Below are 22,969 nucleotides of genomic sequence, written 5' to 3' on the forward strand. Positions count from 1 at the left end.
GTTATAGAAAAGTGTAGCTCTGCATGGTGGGATTTCTGCCAACTTTTGTTTTTTCATTTTGACTATCTTTTTCTCCTCCATTTTGGGATTGTTTGCAACATCTGCCATGTGCAAGCTTCTGGTTCCATCCTCTGCTTACCTCCCCCAGGCGTGCTGGAAGATGGACTGTCCTCCAATGGTGTGCCCCGATCTACAGTCCCAGGTGGAATACCCAATCCAGAGAAGAAGACGAACTGTGAGACCCAGTGCCCAAATCCCCAGAGCCTCAGCTCAGGCCCTCTGACCCAGAAACAGAATGGCCTTCAGACCACAGAGGTAGGGTTGCAGCCGCAGAATCAACTGGGGACTGGAGAATGGGGGCAGGGCTTGCTTCAGGGCAGAGCCACGCAGCAGCTGTGTCCAGGGAGGGACCAGGGATGGCTCACCTTGGCAATAAAAAGTCTCTACCCCACCCATGTAAAATTGCTGCAAACCCCACCCCAAAACCCTGCCTTGAGGGTTGCTGCTTTTTGTTTCCATGTGTATGTTTGCTTAAGTACAACTTTATTCAAGGATCTTGTTTTCTGTGGCCACTGTCACCATGTTGATGGTGAGGACTGTGCTGGTTAGAGGAACCAGTCTTAGGCCAGGCAGTTGGCCAGTCTCAGGGGTTGGCAGGGTGGAGAGTGGGCAGAGGAAGGAAAGAGAAGACCAGAGTTGTTGGAAACAAGCCTGGCATTTTACTCAGGTCCTCCAACCAGGAGGGCAGTGGAAGGGCCCCCAAAGGTGGCTCTCATAGCAGAATGTGGTGACAGTATCATCCCCACACTGTTGGAAGAGGTAGGGCAGTGATGTCCCTGGACATGGCTGGCATCCTTTCTTTTCTCCAAGAGCTATTTTTGGGAAGCTCCTCTTATGGGTACAGGAGGGGCAGCCCAGAATGAACGCTCTCAGTAGGCTGGGCTCAGGCATCTGCAGTCTCTTCCTCTTCCACCCAGTTCCTCCTTCTGACTTCCTTGTCTTCCCTATGCCCCACTCCCTTCAAAATCCACTGCTTACCCTATGCTCCATATCCATTTTTTCCTATCCTTCTGTCAAAATGATACTGAACCAGGCTCATTCTGTCTGTGCACAGCAAACCAATCACTGTAACAATAGGTTTTGCAAAAGAGAAAGTTTATTCATGAGGCAGCCAAGTGAGGAGGCAGAAGAACAGATCCCAAATCTGCCTCCACAAAGATAGGGTTTAGGGCTATCTATGGGATAAAGAAGCTGGGTAGTCTAAGGCATGGGGAAAGATGATTGGCAGTGGGGTAAAGTGAGATAATCAATAGTCTGTGCTTGCATAGTCATGGTTCATGGCTCTTCACAGGACTCATGTTGAGAAAATGGCTGTGTTTGCATGATCTTCAGAAAGGGTTTTGGTCTTCTGACTTCAAAAGGTCACCTCTTGGGCATTTCTACAAACCCAGTTGAAGGGTCAGTGATCTCATCTGGCTTTAACTGGATAAGAGCTAACCCCAAGTTCCTGAAAAACAACTTTAAGCAACTGTTACAGTGGTGATTTATATGTTAGATATGTAGTCTGTAACAAAGGTAGTGGATTGGTTAGCTATGGGACTTTTAGCTATATAGGTTTTAAGATTAACTAGAAGTAAGTGATTAAAAGCAAGCAATGCAGGTTAAGTTTGATAGGCTTAATCAGGTTAGCCCCCAGTTCCAAAAACTTACCAGTCCTGTGTCCTTGGGTCAATGTCAGCTGTTTTCTGAGAGTGCAACTCATTATCTAATGATGGAATTCTTGCTCATATCAGTGAGTTTGCCTCTCTAAGTTTTGGTCAGAAAACCTGTTGCAAATTCATCTCTAAAGCTCATTAACTAAGGGCCTTTCAGAAATCACTAAGCTCTCAGAATCTCAGGTTCATTATCCACACAATGGAAATAATACCAAAACGAGTGAACAGATGGGACTGCTCTTATAAACTGGGATATAGATAAGAATGGCAGTTAGGATTAACAGGGGACAGTTAGGCACACAGCACCATAACCTACTTAAATGAAACACTAATGGGGGCCCTGCAGACACTGGAGAAGGTAATGGGGGGTGTAGATTTCAGGGTTGTGGTGTCCTTCTTAGAGTCCTGTATTGTCTACTTTGCCTATGCATAAGCTGGCCTTCTAGAGACCTAATCATCATTGCCATCTCTCAAGACAGTCTGGACCCTGTGGTGACTGCTCTACCACAGGCGCAGATATTTGTCTTCTAGTCTCCTCCCCACATTTGTGCCCTCACCCTCTGAGCCAGGATGAGCCGTGGTCAAGAGGCTCAAGCTTTGCCTGGTGGATGGCATGATCCATGCACTTGTTTCCCCACCTCATTTTCTGCCCGCCTCATTCATCACTTTAAAATTGTGTTTTGCAGTATACAAAGTGCTTTTAAGTGTACTGGCTCCTTAAGTTCCCCTAAGAGCATTGTGAAGTAAGCATTATCCCCATTTTATAGACAAGGAAACTGAGATTCCTTTGATTGTGTTACATGAATAAGGCCATATAAGTGCTGTAGAAGGATGTTGGTAACTTTAAATTGGAAAAGGTTTCTATTAAGAAGATAGAACATAAGAGCTGCAAGTACATTTTAAAAATGAATAGGGTATTAGTCAGTTGTTGCCTCAATAATGCTGCATAACAAAACACAGCAACATTCAGTTGCTTGAGACAACACCTCCCCCGACCCCCACCACTGCCACCATGGTCAGCTGTAACTTAAAAAGGCTCAGCCTGACTTTTCAAGGGCTGGCTCAGTCTGTTTCATATATATTATTCTGGAAACCAGGCCAAGAAAGCAGCAGCTTTCTGGGTTATATTCTTATGACTACGGCAGAAACACGAGGGGGCAAAACCAAACTACTTGAACACATTTCATGTCTCTGCTCACATCATACTGACTAATATCCCATTGGCCAAAGCAAGTCAAATGGACAAGCCCAACTTCAAGCAGGGAAACATACTCTGTCCAAAGTGGAGAGAGAGCAAAGAATTAGGGTCAATAATGCAGGCTACCACATGCCACATACATACACAAAGAAATGCAACTCGTAACTTCAATGAATTCTTGTAAGGTGGCACATCCATGTAACCATCATGCGGATGAAGATATAGAACATTATCACCAGCCCAGAAATCCACAGTGTCACCATTCTTCTCACTCCTAGTATTATAGATCAGTTTGATTTATTTTTGAGACTTTTATAAATAGAATCATACAAGTGTGAGCTTTTTCATGTCTGGCTTCTTTTGCTCAACATTATCCTTGTGAAAATCACCCATGTTGTTCTGAGTTGCAATAATTTTCTCATTTTCATTGTTATGTATATTTCTTTATATGAACACACTTCAATTTAACCATTTTACTTGATAAACATTTGGGTTGTTTCCAGTTTGGGGCTATTGTGAACAATACAGCTTTTAATGTTTGTGTGCATGTCCTTTGGTGGACAGCACTTCTTTTGGGAATATACTTGGGAGTGGAATTGCTGGGTCATAGGACAGGGGTATATTTGACTTTCATAGACACTGACAAATAGTTTTCCAAAGTGGTTTTGCTGCTTTATACTCTAACTAGCAGTGGTTGAGTTTCAGTTACGGAACAAAAGAATTAAAAATCAGTAAGTTGTGCTTAGTCTGTCTTCCTTGTGGTAGCAACTACTTATTCATTTATTATTTATTTACTTATTTTTAGACCAGGTCTCACTCTATTACCCAGGCTGGAGTGCAGTCGTTCGGTCACTGCTCTCTGCAGCCTCCAGTGCCTGGGCTCAAGTGCAGCCTCCCAACTAACTGGGACCATAGGCACACACCACCAGGCCCAGCCAATTTGTTAATTATTTGCAGAGAGGAGATCTCACTATGTTGCCCAGGCTGGTCTCAAACTCCTGAGCTCAAGCAATCCTTCTGCCTCAGCCTCCCAAAGTGCTAGGATTATAGGTGTGAGCCACTGCACCCAGCCAGTAGCAAATATTTATTCATGTGTGGTCTAGGTATGACATAGGGTGCTAAGCACTTTGTTATATTATCTCTTAATCCTCACAATAACTCTAAAATGTTGACATTGTCTCCAATTTACAGATGGGAATTGGTACTCAGATATAGCTAGGGAAAGTAGGTCCCCATGCTCCCCCCTCCCCACACACATACACACACACTCTTATACACACACATGCACACACACATACACACACATGCACACACACATACACACACACATACACACACACATACATACACACACATACACATGCACACACGCACACACACATATACATACACATGCACACACATGCACACACACATGCACACACGCACACACATGCATGCACATACAGCACACACGCACATATGCATATACACATGCACATATGCATATACACACGCACATACACGCACACACACTCATACACACACACACGCACATACACGGACATACACATGCACACCACACACACACGCACATCACGCACACACGCCCACACACACACATGCACATACACTCACACATACACACACTCTCACATGCACACACACACGCACATACATACACGCATACCATGCACACACATATGTGCGTGCACACACACACACCCACATATGCACATACACATGTGCAGACACGCACATACACAAGCACACGTGCACACACACACATATACACACATACACACGTGCACTCACATGGTGCACACGTGCACACACATACACACACGCACATACACACATGCACACACACATACACACACATACACGCACACACTCACACACGGAAATGCACACACACGCATACATGCATGTACACACACACTCACATACACACACTCACACATACACACACGCACAGACATATACACACACTCACACATACATACACACACACATGCACACACATACACACACAGACGCATACACACACATAATGCACACACACGCATACATGCATGTACACACACACTCACATACACACACTCACACATACACACACGCACAGACATATACACACACTCACACATACATACACACACACATGCACACACATACACACACAGACGCATACACACACATACACACACCCAGACGCATACACACACATACACACATACACACACACACAGACGCATACACACACACACACACACACCCAGACGCATACATGCACATACACACACATACACATTTTGGGAGCTCTTGGGGCTTTAAAATGGGGCAGGCAGAGTCAGTCCCCATAGGGCTTCAACAGCAGTGGAAACTGTCACAGAGGAGTGATGACCACACACACCTGCCCAACGCAGCACCCCTGGGCAGACGATGCATATCTATGAGCAGCCTGTGCAGCTTTTGTTTTCATAATTAAGTGAACGTGGCTGTATTGTAACTATTTTCAAAATAAGATCAGGGAGCTGATAACTTCAGTTTTAAGGGTTTACATTTAAAAGATAATCAGTGGTCTTCACATCCTGAGACCTCACCAGTCACTGGCCATTCTGAGTCCCTCAAAGGCCAAGGCAAAGGTTTTCTGTCTAAGATGTTAGTTTAGAAGCTAAATTTACCTGTGATTGATGCTTCTGTCAGCAGTGCTATCTCATACCAACACTCAGGCAGGCTCTCAACTGCCTACTACTTGCCCAGAGAAAATACTTTTCTTCCTATTCCCTCCTGGGCCTTTGATATACTGTTTTTTCCTAGTGTGTCTCTTAGACTCTGGGCCAAAGCTTTGTGCATTTTCAGTATCTGGCTCAGTCAGTATCCACTTGCCCCTTCCAGTCTTCCATCACACGCCTATGTGAGCTATTAGCATATCACAGCGCTCCCCTTAGGTGCCATCAGGCCACCTGGTTGGTGGTTCTTTGGCATTTTTTTTAAAGCTTTCCTTCTCCAGAAGACCCCTTTCATGAAGCATGTGTCCTCATCCACAGGCCTACTGTAGTGCTGCCATTCAGATTTACAAAACAAATTTGTATGTGAAAGGCAATCCTTGCTAGGCCTGGACAATTTTTCATCAGTTCCTATAACTACTCTTAGGATTCATTCATCAAATGTTCATTGAGTGCTGTCTAGGTGCCAGGCACTGTTCTAGTGCCAAGGATCCAAGGGTAGAAAAGACAGACACGGCTTTTGCTCTGAAGCAGCTGCTAGTTTTAATGGAGGTGGGTTGGGAGCCAAATAATATAGAATAAATAAAGCATTTATAGACTCTGAATGGTGCTATGAAGGAAGTAGAAGGTCACTAGTCAGGGATAGCAGCTACTCTATTTAACGCAGATGACACCTCACATTTAAGCTGCTTTCCGAAGGGTGATGGGGCAACTAATGCTGCTCATGGCTGTCAGCAACTGCACCTTGTGTTTGGAGCCCTTCTCCACTTCCTGTCCCATCAAACAAACCATATCTTCCTTTTTGTCAATTCCCTCCAGTCCCCCCGCCGCCTTATGCCTGGTGTTAATAGGTGTTAACTGGCAAGAAGATTGTGGCAAAAATGATCTTTCACAAATTGGAACTGACCGTCTCGGTGGGGAGCTCTTTCTCTTTCTCTGTTGCACCTTGATTTCCCCAGTCATTTGGAGACTTACTGACTCCACAGTGTCTGATAAATCATTGGCTTGTCTCCTTCATCCAGCTCCCTACCTCAGCTCAACAAACAACATGAGAGGCAGCGCTATAGTTGCTTGTCTTCTCCCGCTAATTAGTTGTTCAGGAACTTTGAGCTGCCTCCAAACATTTACTCTCTAACCTGAATGTGCCATTTCCTTGGGCTTAGAACTCTTGTTCCCCACCTCCCCCCATCCCGCCCACCGCGCTTAAAATACCTCCTCAAGTATTCAGCTACAGTAGAAATGTATATGTGACCATAGCTCAAGTGGAAAAGGCTCTGACATGTGGCTGGCCTTCCAGGGAACTCTCCTGTCTTCAGAAGCTACATATTTTCAAGTTGCTTTATTATTATTGGCAAAGTGACTGGACCGTGCTAAAGGAATTAGCAGGGGGACTGATTCTCAGCTAAGGAGTTTTCTCCTCCTCCTCCTCCTGCCCCCTCCCCCAGTGTCTGGTCAACATCATTGGCAAGGCCTGGCCAGTCTAGGAGAGACAGATGAAGCTCCACAGAGCTAGGAGACCTGATCAAGAAAGGAGATTAGGACCAGCCCAGGATTTCTCCTGCATAACACTTATATGAGACATATCAAGGAAGAGTTTGGAAAGTAAATATGAGTCTCTCCTAGAAAAACAAAAACAGGACCTTATAAGGAGGGAGAGAATAACAGAAACCTGTGGGAAAACCAAAGGGAGGGAAAGCTATTAGAAGGGCACTTTGGTGTCCTCTCTAATGCAAGCCTGGGGAAAAAGGAAGGAATTTAGCAATACAGAGATGTGCACCTACCTACTGGCTGCTACCTCTTGTAGAGATTTGCAAGACTCGGTGTTCGTCTAAGGGTCTGCAGTCAAACCAGTTCAACTAGAAGGCTCTCAGGGCAGAGACTGCCTTATTTTTCTTTATATTCTTCCCTTGACTCCTGAGCCTACTTCAGGGTTATGAACCTAACCGGTACTCGCTACCTACGTGTTGATTAAATGAGACAGCCTAGTCATCACTCAGATTAGAAAAGGTTCCCATAGCTTCGACCCCACCCATCCCGGCTCTGTACCACCGTCCTGTGATGACTGTTCTGTGGGTGCCCAGTTGCTTTTCTAAAGCAGGTTCTGCTGCCTTCCTAATGTCTGTTCGTCTATCTGAGGTTCAAGTTGAAAAGCAACAACTCCTTTTGGCACTTGATACAAACTCCCAGGGTGAGTAAGTCTAAGTGTAGATGGGGAAGGGGGCTGTGGTCTGCATAGAATGTGCTCCAGGCTTGGAGGATTCTTGAGAGTTTTACCTGCAGCATGGTCTGGCCCCTGCCTTCCAAGGCTAGCAGCTGGCCCTTGGTGGAGTTGCTAAGATCGAATATCCCCCAACTGACCTTGCATTAATGCCGCACAAATTCACAAAGCAGCAGCAAATAAATTCACAGAATTTGAGAACAACTAGGGTGTGTTATTGTGTATCTTCCTTTCATGAGACCTGTCTGAAAAGAAGTCAAACATCTGGAGTTGCAGCTGTCAAACTCTAGTCTTTAATCTTTTGGGAAGGAAGAGAGGATAAAACTAATATTTCGAAGTGCCTGCAACATGCCAGACACACTATGACATCATTTTTAACCCTTACAACTCTAAAAGGTAAGCAGCATCATTTCCTACCTGGGAAAACAGAGACTCAGAAACTAGATATCTGGTCAACATGGCCCAAGGAGTCATGATTTGACTGTGTTCAAATTCAAACCCAGATCTGTCTCCATCTAAGCCCCATGTTCTTCCTTCCCATTATCTGAAACTTAGTGGTGGAGGATTTAGAGTGAGCCTTGGCAGAGTTGTGAGAGGTGGGATATGAAACCTGGGGTCACCATCTTTTTTGATTCATCACCAATATTGACATTGGCCTTGAGTTAAGTGCATTTGCCTGACTGGTTTCAGCTGCCTCATTGGGAAAGTGAATACAGTAACAGTCCCACCTGTCTCTCAGGAATGGTGCAAGGAATGATTAATCATGGATGTAATTGAAATCTTGTAGCAAAGTTCTGGGACACTGAGGCAGGGCAATGCACACAGTTTCTGTTCCCAGGGATTTTCCTTTTCTTTCCTTTCTGAAGATTTATCTTCACACATGTGTTCATGGTCAAGTTATTTATTGGGTGTCTATTATGCGACAGGCACTAAATTAGAGTCTGGCAATACTATAATAAACAAAATAGACTAGGTTCCTCCCGTCTTGAAGTTTACAATATGAGAAGAAAGTAAAAAATAAGTTAAAAAAAATGCATAATTTAAACTGTGGTTAAAGGCCAGGAAGGAAGTAAAGAATATAGGGAGAGAGAATAATACAGCCCTATGCTTGTATATGCCTAGAAAATCCCTGCAACATTCCGTAAGAAATTATTAGTCATAATTATCTCTAGGGAAGGCACTAGAAGCCCTTCTTTACTCGTTGAATTTCTTTTTGCCATAATTATGTCTTCCTTTTATAATTAAAAATACTACTTATGCAGAAAAATTGGTGTCTCACACATCATAATCTCAGAAGCCATGCTTTTCTTTGTTGTCTGTGAAGAACTATGAAAAGGTTTGTATAATCCCATATTAGGTACAGATATATTTGTGGAGTTCAAGCAAAGCTGAGAACATCTCTATTTCCATCTGTGGGGAAAGTGAAAAAAGGCTGAACAAAGGTAGCTGCAGTCTTGAATCCAGGTCTCCAGGAGCAGCCAAGCTGTCCCAACCTCCACAGGAAACAGGCTAATTATTGACATCTGAACCCCAAGATAAACAAGTCCGTCTGGGTCAGAGACTGGCAAGAGGTCATCACGGCCAATCTGGTCACCCTTGAGAAATGGCAGACTGCTTTTAATTAAAGAGGCAGTATCAAGAAGACTAAAATCTATGATTCATGGGTACGAAAGCTGCAGAACTTAAAATGAGGTAAGGAAAGAGTTGAAAAGCTGTAAAACTGGGTGAGAAAACAGAGGTGGCCCATTAACAAGAGTCAATGGTGATAAAACTCACAAAACAAGAATGTTAGAAGTAGAGGAAGGATTGGCGCGGCTGCACGAGAAAAAGGTGCCAATTAGGCTCCTCTCATTATGAAATTGGGGCCCATACTTTTTTTTTTTAAGCCAGTAATTGCAATAGAAACACATTTTCTTTTCTCGTCATTAAAAAGGGACGGGGCCGTGATGTTAAATAAAAAGGTTTGGCTGGCTGAAAACTACATCAGAGGGAAAAATATGTTGTATAAAGCATCCCAGGCACTGAGGGGCAAAATGGTGTGACTGTTTCTTGTATTTATGTTGCTCTTCTCAGCAGAGGGCAAAACAACTCACTTCTCCAAACTTCTAGGTAAAATATCTGGCATGATAGTTCTTTTTCTCATCTTCTTTCTCTCTTGTTTGGACTTGAAATCTAAGGTTTTTGAGTTGTAACTAGATCGTGTTGATGAAAAGAGTCAAACTCTGTAAAATATTTGAAGAGATTTATTCTGAACCAAATATGAGTGACCATGGCCCACGACACAGCCCTCAGGAGATCCTGAGAATATGTGCACAGGGTGGTTGGGGCACAGCTTGGTTTTATATATTTTAGGGAGGCATGAGACATCAGTCAAATACGTTTAAGAAATACATTGGTTTGGTGTAAAAAGGCGGGACAACTCAAAGCAGAGTGGGCAGGCAGGGGGTGGGGGCTTCCAGGCTATAGGTAAATTTAAACATTTTCTGGTCAACAATTGGTTGAGTTTGTCTAAAGACCTGGGATCCATAGAAAGGAATGTTTAGGTTAAGAAAAAGGATTGTGGAGACCAAGTTTTATTGTGTAGAGGAAGCTCTTAGATGGCAGACTTTAGAGAGAGCAGGTTGTAAATTTTTTACAGACTTAAAGCGGTGGCTGGCTCTTAGATGATTACCTCCTGGATCTGGGAAGGAAGGAAGGAAAACAAAGGGGAAAAAGGATTCTCTATAGAATGTGGATTTTTCCCACAAGAGACTCTGTGGGGCGATTTCAAGATATGGCAAGGAAATATATTTTGGGGTAAAACATTTTGATTTTCTTCCTTGTTATGCCAGAGTCAGACTGGAAAGTAGACATAATATACAGGGTCGAACAAAACCTATCTGATGAGAATTTATGGTTTGTAGGTCATGACTCCCCAGGCCCCTTAGATAGGAATTTGGGCAAGATAAAACAAATCAGAGTTTAGTCCTCAATTGCAACGACTACCAACCTCTTGAACATCCTCATGGCTGCTTTTGGTTGGGTACTTTTCTGTCGATATGTCAGATTCAAAAGCTTCTCTTTCATAAAACGTTTCTGAGAAAATGCATTGTTATTCTAATTGTTTAATTTGCTAACTTAAATGCAGTGTCATTATTTGAAAGTGGATTTGTTTATGGCTTGGAACCTTTTGAGTCCTGTATCATCGGAGTTACAGAACTCCAGTTTGTCCTTTATCCGGAAGCACAACTTTTAGAGTTATTGTTGTTGCCATTTAGAAGTAGTAGTAGCAGTAGTCCTCGTTTCAGTATAATAGGGCTTTATATTTTAATTTGCTGTTTGACTGACATCATCTTTTTACAAATAAAATTAATGTTAATAGCTATAATTGATGTGACTAACCATCCTGGTTTGCTGGGGCCTGAGTAGGTTTCTGTGATGCAGGATATTTAGTTTTAAAACTTTTTGGCAGGCCGGGCATGGCGGTGGCTCACGCCTATAATCCCAGCACTTTGGGAGGCTGAGGCGGGCAGATCACAAGGTCAGGAGATCAAGACCATCCTGGCCAAAATTGTGAGACCCCATCTCTACTAAAAATACAAAAATTAGCTGGGCATGGCTCACACCTGTAGTCCCAGCTACTCAGGAGGCTGAGGCAGGAGAATCTCTTGAACCCGGGAGGTGGAGGATGCAGTGAGCCAACATTGCGCCACTGCACTCCAGCCTAGCAACAGAGTGAAACTCTCTCTCAAAAAAAAAAAAAAAAAAAAAAAAAAAGCCCTGGATAAACCAGAATAAACTAGGAGAAGTTGGTAACCCTCTCAATGTTATGTGACATACTTAATTCTCTCAAAGAAAAGTAAAAAGCAGGCATTATTTCCTTCATTTTTCAGATAATAGAACTGAAACTCAAATGTCAAAGCAACATGTCTTGTTGCAACTAACTGGTAGCAAAGGCTTGCTCCATGCCCAGGTCTATCTGGCCCCAAAACTTGTGCTCTGAACATTTCCATTGTGCAGGCTTATGATATACAGATTTAAGAAATGGCCCTATTGTAATTGGGTTACAATTACATATATCTGTGGCTGTTACAGGAATGACTACTTTGTAGCCTCCTAAATAGGCTTGGAAATCCAACTACTGGATTTTTGCTTAGATTTTTAAGCTTAGAAGTACAGACTGAAATAGAGAGCTTTGTATCATCTGTGTATCACCTTTGATAAACTTTTGTGAAATCTTACCAACAGTCTTTTCTAAAGAAAAGCATTTCTGCAGTTTGGAACATTTCCATTTCCATTCTGGAAAGCCCTCTTACCTCCCACCAATTTGAAGGGAATGCTACTGTCAATTCGGCTCACTTTAAAGAAACCCCTGCATTGTATTCCATGCACCAGTCCTCAAAGCTGTGTAGCGACACCAGAAATGGAAGTCAGATGGAACTGGTCTCATAATCATCACGGTTTTCTTTAGGAAACAGAATCACTGTTTTCTTTTCCTTCACAACGCTTTGTGTGTGTGTGCATACGTGTGTGTGCATCTGTGTGCGTGTGTGTGTGTGTGTGTGTTTAGCAGGCATGGGATAGTGCAATGTGAACTCGGAAAATGAAATAACTACTGTAGATGAAAACAGTCAAACTCTGTAAAACATTTGAAGAGATTTATTCTGAGCCAAATATGAGTGACCATGGCCCACGACACAACCCTCTGGAGGTCCCAAGAACATGTGCCCAAGGTGGGCAGGGCACAGCTTGGTTTTGTATATTTTAGGGAGGCATGAGACATCAATCAAATACATTTAAGAAATACATTGGTTTGGTTCAGAAAGGCAGGACAACTTAAAGCAGAGTGGGCGGACAGGGGGCGGGGGCTTCCAGGCTATAGGTAAATTTAAACATTTTCTGGTAGACAATTGGTTGCGTTTATCTGAAGATCTAGGATCAATAGAAAGGAAATGTTCAGGTTAAGATAAAGGATTGTGGAGACCAAGTTTTGTTGTGCAGAGGAAGCTCTCAGATAGCAGACTTCAGGGAGAGCAGGTTGTAAAATGTTTCTTATCCTACCTAAAAGGGCACCTAGCACTTAGTTGATTATCGCCTGGATCTGGAAAGGAAGGAAGGAAGACAAAAGGAAGGGGAAAGAGGATTCTCTACAGAATGTGGAGTTTTACCCCAAGGGATGGCTTTGCAGGACCATTTCAAAATATGACAGAAAAACATTTTGGGGTAAAATATTTTTATTTTCTTCCTTGTTATGCCAGAGTCAGATTGAAAAGTAAGTCACGATATACAGGGTTAAATAAAACCCATCTGACGAGAATTTATGGTTTGTAGGGCATGACTCTCCAGACCCCTTAGGAATTTGGGCAAGATTTTTAAAAATCAGAGCTTAGTCCTCACTACTCTTAGAAAGAATGCTTTAAAGGACAGGAGGAGTTACAGACAACAAGAAATGCTTAGTTTCAAGGTTGTGTGATTTTATCAGTTCTCTGCTTTTGGGGAAAAATAAGCCCATAAAAGTCTTTGCTAGCCCTGGTGCCAGTTCAGGCTCAGAAAACCTGAGTGTAAGACTGAGCCCTAAACAGTATTGCCTACTGGTTGTTAAAGCAAGGGTACACTGACAAGTGTAGTGCATTCATTCATTCATTCATTCATTTATTCGAACAAAGTTAAACTGAGAGCTTGTGATGTCTCAGAACTGTGCTAGGCACTAGGAACACACAGAGGAAAGCAGTGACATCCTATCTCATGAAATCAATAGATAAGACTAAAATTATGTAGAGTCAAAATTATCCTTAAATGTTTCTCAAATCACCCATAAAGTGTTGTCTTTGGTTAGGTTCCCTAGAAGCAGAACCTGAGATAAGGATGCAAGTAATTGAAAGGATGCAAGTAATTGAAAAAGTACTCTCAGGTGAAACCTGCATGGTAGTAGAGGAAGCAGGGCAGGGCAGAGGATCAGATTCAGCAAATGTGTGAGTTCAGTCAGCTGAACAGCTATAGTCTAGCCTCAGCCTGACTACAAGGAGCCGTGGGGCACACAAAGCACCATGGATTTGTACCCCCAAAAGACAAAAAGGGCAGCCTTTTGTATCCTAACAATCAGGCATGGGATATGGGCCTCTCCAGGACATGGGCCTGTTTGGCATTCCTGGAGGAGGTGGCTCCAATCGGATGCGGGCAGTTCTCAAAAGAAGAGTGTGCTGTGAGCAGTTAGCAGCCAACAGTCACAGCAGCTGGGAGGGATGCTCTGGCAGAGTAAAGGGAATCTGGAGAGGGATGTCGCCATCAGCTACACAAGGACACAGGATTTATGTGACATGTTAGAAACATACATATCATTTGTTAATAAATACAACAGAACAATAGATTTTTCCCCATCAGTGCAATAGTTCACCATTTATTTGGATGCACTACAGAGGAAGTAGTTTGCTTGTGTTCAGGGGCCATGTTGTATGAAAAATGCGCGTCTCTCAACACCCGGCACAAGGAGATGCTCATGCCTGGAAGGGTGTTCCCACAGGATCTGAGGCAGACTATGTTCCCAGGAGGCAGACCCAGATGTCATCACACAGGATGTTAGGAAGTGCCCTTGAGGCCAACACCTGTGGAAAGGGGCGATGGAAGCAGGAGTGAGTTAAGGGAGAAGTCCAGCCACCCCTGCCCGGTGCAGCTAAATGGCTTGTGGGAGCTGACCTGTTTAGGGCCCAAATGGTCACACCTTTACGCCCTTCCATTTACCTGCATATTGGGCCATCTTGGGAAGGGCATGAACTTGAGTGAGGTGGCTCTCTGCAGCTGATGCTGTCCCCTCAAGGGACAACTGGAGGCTACTCGCTGACTGTTCTCCCTGCAGCGAGGCAGCAGGTCCTTTCTGGAATGGGGCTGGGCAGCAAATAACTGTGTCCATCCACTAGTGGAGGCAACTCACAGGCTCACTCGTATTCACCCCCAGCACACAATCACAAGAATAGGCACAAGACTGCCCCTCACCAAAGTTGTTTTCTCATTGAGGGGGATGGAAAGTCAGGGACTGGACACACATACTTAAAGAACCTACAATTTAATTAATGCTTTAATGTTTAATATTAATTCAGAACTTTTGTCACTGGTTTATCCTTAGTTAGAAGTGGATAGTCTATCCTACTTTTTAAGGTTATTTTTTTCCCATTTTCATTTAGTGACAGGCATTGTACTAAGTACCTTACATGCATTACCTTATTTAATCCATACAAAAATCTTATGAGAGAGATAATATTATTATTTCCAATTTTATAGATAAGGGTTAGAGAGGTTAGAAAAAACTTGCCCATAGTGAAATCATATAGCCAGTATTTGAACCAAAGTCTCTCTGACTCCAAAGCTCAAACTCTTAACCACTCTACTAAAGCCAACTATGAAAACTTTCACATTACCCTTTGATGGACCGTAGCTCATTCACTCATTCACTCAGCAATGGTTCTTTTTTTTTTTTTTTTTTTTGAGACAGAGTCTCACTCTGTTGTCCAGGCTGGAGTGCAGTGGTGTGATCTCAGCTCACTGCAAGCTCCACCTTCCAGGTTCACGTAATTCTTCTGCCTCAGCCTCCCAAGTAGCTGGGACTACAGGCACCCGCCACCACGCCCAGCTAATTTTTGTATTTTTAGCAGAGACAGGGTTTCACTGTATTAGCCAGGATGGTCTCGATCTCCTGACCTCGTGATCCACCTGCCTCAGCCTCCCAAAGTGCTGAGATTACAGGCGTGAGCCACCACGCCCGGCCACTCAACAATGTTTTAATGAACATGCCCTATTCCAGGCTCTGTGCTGTGTTGGTATTAAAGATTCAACAAAGAAACCTCTGATAGGAAGCATATGTGCATGCGTTCTTGTGGGTCATCCTTCCTCTGTGTGTGTGTAAGTGTGTGTGTGTATTTGTGATAATCTCAAGAGATTAATGCAAATTGTGAGGACCTTCACATATTTCTGTGAAAGGAAAATAAAAATCTCAGGACTCCAAACTCACTATACCAAAGGGAAAAGTTAAGCTTAGGAGTTAAGTCACCCAAAACTGCCTTCCATTTTGTTCCTAAATAGATAACTGCAAAAACAGAAGGCCACATACCTTTCTAGGGGACTCCCTCACAATTTCTCACAAAGAAATTCCTTGTGGGCCCTAAGGTCTTTACCCTAAAACAGATTTCTGTTGGATTTCACCCCATGTAAATTAACAGCTTATCTTCACAGGTGTGGGACAAAGACAGGACTAGGAGTCATCCTTCTGCTCACTTGAGACAAATGCACATTTTACTCATTAACTATTCTATGTTTCTTTTATCTTATGTAAAAATGCAAGTTCATTGAGCATGAGATGAATGCATATTTGGCTGTTTCTCTATCCCTTCCTCTCACATATAAAATGTAGATTCAGTGAATGCTCATCAAAGCTTCAAAAGAATTTAACTGTTTTCCCCTTTTCTCTACCCTCCCTTTTCCTTTCCTCTTTCCCCTACTGCCGACTCTTTCCCTCTTAAATATTGAAGTCCTCAAACCCTCTTTGGGAGTCTTCTCACAGATCACAAATGTTCCTGTGATTTGTGTTCCTTTTTCCCAGGCACACTCTCAACTGGGGCAAAATAAACCTCTAAATTGATTGAGACTTGCCTCAGTCATTTTCTTTGGTTTACATTTCCTAGTAACTCAATTCACTGTTTTCAACTTAACAGGCTAAAAGAGATGCTAAGAGAATGTCTGCAAAAGAAGTCACCATTAATGTAACAGACAGCATCCAACAGATGGACAGAAGTCGAAGAATCACAAAGAACTGTGTCAACTAGCAGAGAGTCCAAGCAGAAGGGTAGATGGACTTCTTCTGTGTCCTTCAAGGCACTGGATACCATCAAAGAACCTTGAAGAAGTGGCTGCCCCTTGCTGGACCTGAATGCTACTGAGTCCCTGGCAAGACTGTCTTACCTGGCAGCAAACTGCTGCCTGATTTGTTGGGACCCTTCTGAGCCTTCTACTTATCATGTAAATGTATTGGCATAGTGCTTACATATGTTAATAAACTGCAAATGTGCAGTTCAGTTTGTCTCTTTGCAACTCCTATAATAGGGTCTGGTGTAAAAGTAGTGAGTTAAAACTACAGGTCAGTTATGAAACAGAAAAGTAGGAATGCATTTCCTGGGTGAAAGAGTCACACCTTAGTACTAAACTCTCCTGCTCATTATAGTGTGTTCTGTTTCAGGCAAGCTTATTCTTTCCTTCTTTCATTTTAAATATTATCATTACAAATCTTACCAGGGTCACTTAAAAGCTGGCTTCCATCCAACTCTAAACCCACATATTGAAAAAATCAAGGTAGAGAAAAACTCCTTGTTATCCTTGTTTCCTTAGCTTCGTATGAGACAGATCAGATCCAGTTTCCCATGGATCAACCCACTGCCCATAGCATGTCTTTGGGAGGTGTCTGTGAAGCAGTTATACCTGCTCCTCATCTGCCTGGAAAGTCCTCCTATTCTGATGTCCACGTTGGCCTCCAGTCCTTAATGTCACCATGCTTGTGGCCAATGCATCCAAATAAGGATACCCCTCAGGGCTCAGCCAGACATTGCAATTTTACATAGCTTTCCAGTTTCCTTTGCTTGTCTTCTTAACTGTCTTCCCTCTCTATTGGGGTCATTTGCAATTGTTAATCAAAGATTGAACACTGCGTAGGAGAAGGAGATGATCCAGAGACATGTGGCAGCATGCATGGCTTCACCTTGGTCTCTCTGTTCACCACCCCAGGACTGTCATTTTGGCATCTACAAAGGAATCACTTTAGAAAGCCAGCACCTGGTTGATGTGTATTCACACTGACATTAGATTGATGTGCACTGCATTAGAAATGAAGTAGCTGACACAGAAAAAGGATGTTTTGATAGGAATAATTTTCTAGTATGTCTTGAAATGTTCATCTGGATGTATTTTCCTCCAAACTAATGTAGCAGGATTTTTCAAGGATTGTTAACATGCCTGGGATTGGGAAAGATAGGACTAAAGTTGTACCAAACTATACCAATAAATTCCATGTTTAGCAGAAATAGGCAGCCTAATGATGTTATGTTTATATAACATAGTCCGGAGAACTGACATGCAGGTCAAAAGTCAGATACACAACCTCCTTATCTGCTAACTCTGTTATTCTTCAAACACAAGTGGGTAGTGTCATTTTTCCTTCCTTCCTTCCATTGGCAGATTGCATATTTATTCAATAAACATTAAATGTCCATCCTGTGCCAGGTACTATGCAGATGTTGAGGGATTTGGAGTCTGGTTAGCCATTACTGTCTATCCTGAATCTAACAGTGACTTCATAACTAGGAGACTGAATTAGACCCTTAAGGTATAGCGTGTGTTGCAAATCACTCAGCAATGGAATCTTTTATATTCAGGGTAGGTTTGTGTCTTAAACTAGGTGTTCTAATCACTGTACAAGACTTTACCATACACAAAACTATAGTTTTTCTAAACCTTTATCATTTTGTGATTCTTTGAGAAAGGGCTTTTAGGAACTTTATGTTCTAAAAAAATTGTCTTAATAATAATAAAATAAAAGCAAAACCTGTGACTCATATGTCCCCACTGACATTACTCAGCAGGAGCCCCCAGCTGCCAAAGGTTGGCAGTGATCCTGCGAGTTCAAGGGCTCTTTCTCCCTGGGGATGTGCTTTGTGGCTTCTCTTTACAGCTTTGTTTCTGCATCAGTTCACTGCTGCATGTTGTTTGGAATTTATCACCGTAAGAAAGTGTCTCTGTTTTATATAGAAACACTTTCTCACTTCCAGGGGAGAAGGAAATGCAGGGCATATGATCTGGCCCTCCCCAGAACAATCTGGATTTCATGGAGACAGCAACCAGAAGTTAAACCGTGTGACTAAAAATGCATCTGGCTACTTTTTCATGTGTATATGATACAGAAACTAATCCTTACTATCCTTTTAGGATAACACTTTCCATGGCAAAGTTTGTGTCAATAAAGTCATTAATTTTAAACATATTTGGGCAGTTACAGAGAATCTTTACTGGAACCTTAAATTTGTATGCAGAGCTATTTAGACTTTTTTTTTTTTTTAATAAAGACCTTTTGCATAAGTGATCCCTGTGAATCCTCCAAAAAGCCTTGTGAAGTAGGTAAGGAGAATGCTATTAGCACCAATTTACACTTATAGAAATATTTATAGTCTAGTCAACTAGTAAGTTTTGGTGTAGAGATTCAAGTGGGGGAAGACTGTCTGCAAATTCAGTTCTTTTCCTACCACCACATGGTGCCACCATGTCTAGAAGGTCTGGTGTAACCGGGAGATGAGGCCATTTAGAGGGGAATTGTCATGGAGCCTTGGGCTGGGCTGAGCCCAAGTCTAAGAGGACAATTTGGGTGATTGGAGGGGGCTAGAGAGAGAGAATTGAAGAGGGCTGGTAGTGAAGGCAGTGACTGGAAAGGGCCAGTGAGTTCTCAAGGAGTTTGGGTCTGGTCCAGGCTCACTTATCCCTCCAGAGAGGGTGACCTTGACCTGGTGTGAGAGGTCAGGATACTGAGAGGGACTTTATAGTTCAGAGAACATAGAAATTGCACTCCTTGGAATAACTGCTTAGACCTAAAGGTAAGGGAAGCCAGGGACTGCCCATGCTGCTGCCAACGCCCTGAGCACAGCTTGGATGTACAGGTAACAGACAGTAGCCCCTCAGACTTTATTCATGGCCCACCTTCACAGTGCTTTCCACAACCCACCCCCACCTCCCAGGGTACCTGAACACACTCCCGTTTGCACTGCCTGTCTGAGTCCTGCTAACCTGCATCTGTTTTTGATCCTCACCAGCCAGACTTGCAGGCTGCTCCATGTGACACTGAAATGCCTCCCATTCACATTTGCTGCTCTAAGCAGGGTTTACGATACTGGCAGCTCCTCTGCTGAAATCAGGTAACAGAGCTGCTGTTTTTAGCTGTCATGGTGTCAAAACTTAGGAATTTCACATAAATAACCAGCTCTGGCAGAGACTCCTACTTTATAACTCCAGTATCCATCCTTCCCTTCTTCCTTAGTTTAGCATATGTCCACTTAGAACAAACATTACACTTTCCAGCCTCCCTTGCAGCTAGAAGTTGCTGCACAATTAAGTTCTAGACAATGAAATGAAATAAAAATGAGGCATAGAAGTTTCCAGGAAGTCAGGCTCGCTCTTTCCCCTTTTGCTTCCTGGTGTACAGAATGAGGAGGTAATGGCTGGAGCTACCTCAGTCCACTGGGCCATAAAGTAACTTCAAGAATGAAAACCATGCCAAGATGAGCAACAAGTTAGAAGGAGCATGAGTCCCTAATTCCTTTGAGCTTCATGAGTCTTTGACTACATACCTCAAACCTCTTTTTGTGGGGAAGTCGCTGTTTCAAATGATTACTCACAGCCAAAACTAATTCCTTTTCTTTCCAAGTCTAAGAAATTGAACAAAACTATTATAATTTGTATGCGTATACTTCCATCTTTCGAAAAATTGGAAGATCGCTCACCCTTGGGCCCTTGGCTGCTTGGCCACATCTGGCTGGAGTTGATGAGTCTGCATTGGCTATAGCTGGGGGGTCTCAGATTGTGATGGTCCCTACCACTTATTGTGGCTTACACACGGTAACCTCCCCATTTCTGTTACCTGCCAGAACCTAGAGACATTTGGGCTTGTAACTCCTGCTCCACTTTATGTTCCCAAGCATGTTGTCTTTACACTCTTTTCAGGAGTCATTAAGATACACAAGGTCATATTCTTCTGTTTCACCAGTCTGGGAAGTGGCTAATCTCAGGAGAATTTTCTGAGCAAATTATGAATATTACCTAATATTTAAAATCATGCATTCACTTAACTCATTTATTTAATCCAAATGTATTTACTGAGACTCTTCAATGTGCCAGAAGTTGGGATGTGGTGAGAGATACCACAGATATGGTCCCTACCCTCATGGAGATGGCAAAATAGTAGAGGAAACAGACAATAACAATGTAAAGAAATAAGTTATTACAGTAACTTAAGATGGGGATAAATGCTGAAAAGAATGTTAACAGGAGAATGAGCTGGACAGAAGCAGGAATGCAAGCAGGAGACCGTTTAGGAGGCTACAGCTATAACTCTGGGAAGAGATGTCAGTGCAAGGAATAGGGTAATGGTTGCAAAGATGGATGAAAATAGATGGATGCTGAGAACATTTTGGAAATAGAAACATAAGGACTTGCTGATGGACTGGGTGTAGAAAGTGAAGTCAAGGGAGAAATCAGGGTGATTCCTAAGTTTTTTGATTTGAGCAACAGGGTTCTTGGCAAGATAGGGGAAAACGGGGCGGGAAAAGTTTTTTTGGGGAGGCAGTGAAAATCAAAAAGAACCATTTTAGACCAATTAAGTATGAAATAACCAAAGGGAGGTGTCCAACAGGGAACTGGATGTACGAGTCTAAAGTTCAAGGAATTGGTCAAGGGTGGAGCTGTGCATTTGGGGGTCATCAACACATGCAAGATATTTAATGGCACAGGAGTTAGTTCACCTGATGAGAAGCTAGTGAGGGAAGTCCAGGGCTGTGCCGAGAGACACTCCAACATTCAGAGAGTTGGTGGTGGAGGAAGAGTCAGTAAAGGGTACTGAGAAGTGCTGAGGCAGTTAGGAAGAAAACAGGGAGCTTATTTACTGAAGCCAACATTTAAAAAAAGGTTTCATGAAGGGAGAAATGGTCAGTCATGGTGAATGCTGCCAAAAGGTGAAATCACGTGAGAACAGAGATGTGACTCCAGCTAGCACCATGAAGGTGACTGGTGATCTTAACAAGAACAATTCCAGCAGAGAGGTGGTCACAGAGCCAGACTACAGAGGTTGATGACTGGAGGGGTGGTGAGGAAGTGGAGAGAATGAAAAAAACCAAACTGTCTTTTGAGAAATGTTGCTATGAAACAAAGCAAAAAGAGGCCAGCAATTGGAGAAAGGGACAGGTCAAGGAGAAGTCATAAAAAGTGTGACATAGTAGAGTATATTTCTCAACAATTGCAAGGATTCCTTAGGGTGAGGTTGAAGCTGGAAGGGTGGGGGCATTATCCATGGAGTAAAAAAGTCCTTGAGGAAGTGAGAAGAGAACAGATCCAGGGTGCAGGTAACCAAATTGAAATTTAAAACCTCTGTATGATAAACATCCACATAAAGATGAATGATAGTCTATTAGAAGATATCTACAGTCCATGTATTACAGAGTTAGTATAGTCATATACATTTAAACAAATGAGAATTTCATAAGCAAAAGACAAATGACCAAGAGAAAATAACATGAACAGGCAGGAGGAAAGTTGAATGGCCAATAAAAATATAAAAAGATCCTCAGTGTCATCAGTAATTAGGCATATGTGGGTTTAAAAAAAAAAAGATGCCATTTTTTTACCTATCTGATTAGCAAAGTTTTTAAAATGTGATAATATCAGTGTTGGGAAGGGTGTGGGAAAGAAGTAATGTCACACACTGCTGGTTGAAATGGAATTAGTGATACTATGTTGGATGGTGTAGGGCAGACAAAGCTTTACCTCTACCTTTATAGGAACCCCAGCAGGGCCTGAGAATTAGATTGGCATAAAACAGACTAGCAGGAGAGGAACATACAGATTTATTTAATTTTAGGTTTTATGTGACTTGAGAGACTTTATAAAGAAATGACTGCCCAAGGAAGTTGCAAAATCTCAATGCTTTCCTACTATGTTGCACAAAGTGAGGCAATTGTGAAAAAGTAATTAAAATATACAGGAAAGCTAAAGAAAGATAAGAGTTGTTTTAACAAAATTCGATTGTTTACAGAGAATTTTCTCTGTCTCTGTTGATAAAGATATTTCTTTCCTCCTGATACAGAGCAGGCATCTTTTACATGGGAGTTTTATATGCTTTCAGGAAAAAAAGAAGTCAGAAAGTTCTGCTTGAAGAACTGAGCACTTGGCTCATACCTGTAATCCCAGCACTTTGGGAGGCTGAGGCGGGAGGATCACTTGAGGCCAGGAATTTTAGATCAGCTTGGGCAACACAACAAGATCCCATCTCTACAAAAAGAAAGAAGAAAGAAAGAAAGAGAGAAAGAGAGAGAGAGAAAGAAGGAAAGAAAGAAAAAGAAAGAAAGAAAGAAAGAAA

General features: G+C 42.6%; 1 long non-coding RNA gene across 1 annotated transcript; it reads left to right on the forward strand.

Moving 5' to 3' along the window:
- The first annotated feature begins 141 nt into the window (after positions 1–141).
- Positions 142–18,835, forward strand: LOC105542116. Its single transcript, XR_001006423.1, has 2 exons — positions 142–315; positions 16,521–18,835. It is a non-coding gene; the product is annotated as an uncharacterized LOC105542116 (long non-coding RNA).
- Positions 18,836–22,969: the final 4,134 nt, after the last annotated feature.

Source organism: Mandrillus leucophaeus, unplaced genomic scaffold (assembly GCF_000951045.1).
Source record: "Mandrillus leucophaeus isolate KB7577 unplaced genomic scaffold, Mleu.le_1.0 Scaffold250, whole genome shotgun sequence".
Classification (NCBI taxonomy): Eukaryota; Metazoa; Chordata; class Mammalia; order Primates; family Cercopithecidae; genus Mandrillus; species Mandrillus leucophaeus.